Here is a 2,934-nt window from a genome sequence, read left to right on the forward strand (position 1 = left end):
CTCGGTGAGACGGCTTCCCAGCAGGTGTTTCCACTCAGTATCAACTAAGATTGCTGGAGGAGGGGGTGGGCAGTTCAGTTGCAGAGCAAGATGTTAAGGCAGCAGAGTTCTTAAAAGCTGCAAAAGCCAGTCTTCTCCCTCTAGTTCCAATTCCAGCTCTCCTCACCAGTCACAAACAGAGCGGCCAGTCCAGTGTCTTTCTGACTTTCTGCATTAAAAGTGATTGAAGAATTCAGTCACACCCTATTCAGATATTACCTGTCACCATTATTTGGACTGATGCAATGCTGGAGCAATTAGCCATTCAGAGATACCGCAGGTAGCCTCTGGTAAATTCAGATTAACCTTATTTCTTATGGAACACAGTTCAGGAACTGCTGCCCTAACTGCTAAGAGATTGCGAATATGTGCTCTTGCTTTGTAAATCTAAAACACATTGGTGTTCCAGCGGTATTGTAGTAAGAAGTAAATTATGATGTAAAATTGAAGTAGCCCACCCTGTCCTAATGAGTTGGCTACCTTGATTGGATCGAGACCATTTATGAATACAGAAAATGGTACTTGTCCAATACACATCCTTTGGGGACTCATTGCTTACTCTCCTCTGTCATGAAATCTGTCCATTTATCCCTGCCCTCTGATTTATTTGTTTTAAAACAGATACCATACCAGGACCTGTACTCTTTAGCCCATTGATGCTAAATTTTCTAATGGGGCTTTGTCAAAAATGTTTTTAAAGCCCAAGTTACAAGCTGTAATCTGCATCCTTATTGACACCTATAAGATGGGTGAAGACAAGGTTTCCCTTTGCAGAAACTGCTGATCCTTTCTCATCAGGGCTTCTTTATGTTTAACAGACTTGGAATTTTATATGGGATACAAAAATTGGTCTGACAGTTCTGTAATTTCTAGAACTCTTCCTTCCACCAGCCTCCATATGCAGACCAGAGTCCTTAAAAAAAAATTGTTTAGAATGGCAACTTTCCAGTCCTTCAGTAATGATGCTCAGTTAAGCAATAAATAACATGTTGGTTAAGTAACAATATCATTTTTGAATTCCTAAAAAAAAAATTGTGTAACTGTCATCCAGCCTCTTCAGTTATGTCTCGGTATGTAGCCTGTGTTGTAATGCACTGAACTCAGTAAGACCCACTGACAACCACCTTGGCCCTGTTGTATACATTCTTGATTACATTAGAACATGACAGAAATATAATCCAGGACTTACGTTCTATATGAATGACTGATGTAATATAACCTTACAGTTGTTTAATATTTTTTTAATGGAAAGCCATTGCTGAATCAAAAATTTGAGATGTTTTAATTATAGGTCTTGAGTACATCCTATACACGTTCACTTAGGAATAAGTCCCGTGGGGAACCATAGGCACACATACTACTATAAGGGTGCAATCCTATGCAGGTTTAGACAGAAAAATGTCCTACAACTCCCAGCATTTCCTAGCCGGCCATGCTGGCTGGGGAATGCTAGGAGTTGTAGGACCTTTTTCACGTCTAGGATGCAATCCTATGCATGTTCAAAGTATTTTGCAGACTTGCAGCCAAATCTTTTGTATCCCATACTTACTTGGAAGTCCTAATGTGTTCTACGTGCCTGGCTTCCTAGTAAATCTGCATAGGAACGTGGTCCAACAAGCGCAATCTAGCAAATTGTATTCAAGTTTGGACAGTATTAAATACATGCGGGAGTAAGTTCTATGGAAAATGTAATTTCACTTCTAAATAGATGTGCCTGGCTTCGTATGTTCTAGATGAGGGCCTAATTCTCGCTGTGTCTGGCTTCTGCCGCTTCTCATTGCAGGGTCTCATGTGGAGACTCCCATGACAACTTTTCTCCATACCACGGTGTGTGTGTTTTTAAATCCCGCACATAGCAAACTACACTTGGAAACCCTTCACCCTAGTATCTTAATTTTTAAGGAAAGGAAATGTACGAAGGCGTTCAATCATATCACCCTTCCTTGCAAACTGATGTGATATAGCCCAGACACAGTTTTACACTAATCCCGAAAAATTGCGTCAGTATGAAGGTGTCTTTGCCTAAACTAGCAATGGGCAGGGCAGACATCAGCCTTGAGGGAAGGTGGTGGGGTGGGGGCACGACGTGGCGGGGGCCTGCCGAACCAAGGGAGAAGCATCTCCCTGAGGAATAGTTTGTATGTATTCCCTTTCTATCAGGGCCGTGGTGGCTTAGTGGTTAAGACGCAGAACTGCAGACTGGAAGGTCGGCAGGTCAGCAGTTCGAGACCCGAGTGCTGCGTGACGGAGTGAGCTCCCGTCTTCAGTCCCAGCTTCTGCCAACCTAGCAGTTCGAAAGCAAGAAATTGCAAGTAGATAAATAGGTAACAGCGTTCCGTGCGCCTCGGTGTTCAGTCATGCCGGCCACATGACCACGGAAGCCTCTTCGGACAGCGCTGGCTCTTCGGCTTAGAAACGGGGATGAGCACCACACCCTAGAGTCGGACACGACTGGTTGGGGACACCTTTACCTTTATTCCCTCTCTATGGAGCCTCGTGCGGCGCAGAGTGGTAGGTGGCAGTACTGCAACCGAAACTCTCCCCACGACCTGAGTTCCATCCCAGCGGAAGCCGGGTCTCGGGCAGCCGGCTCAGGTCGACTCAGCCCTCCATCCTTCCGAGGTCAGTAAAATGAGCACCCAGCTTGCTGGGGGAAAGGTAGTCATGACTGGGGAAGGCAACGGCAAACCACCCCGCTACAGCCTGCCATGAAAACGCCAGCCAAAGCGGCGTCCCTCTAGGAGTCAGCAATGACTTGGTGCTTGCACAGGAGGAACCTTTCCATTCCTTCTCTCCGCCACCCCGCCCCCGTTCCCTGTGTGGGAGGAGTGACGGCTGCCATGCAGCCTCCCAAACAGCAGAGGCTGCTGCAGCGACTGAGGGACGGACCAGTCT

This window comes from Heloderma suspectum, chromosome 7 (genome assembly GCF_057233095.1).
Source record: "Heloderma suspectum isolate Gila_16-S chromosome 7, 16-S_ref, whole genome shotgun sequence".
Classification (NCBI taxonomy): domain Eukaryota; kingdom Metazoa; phylum Chordata; class Lepidosauria; order Squamata; family Helodermatidae; genus Heloderma; species Heloderma suspectum.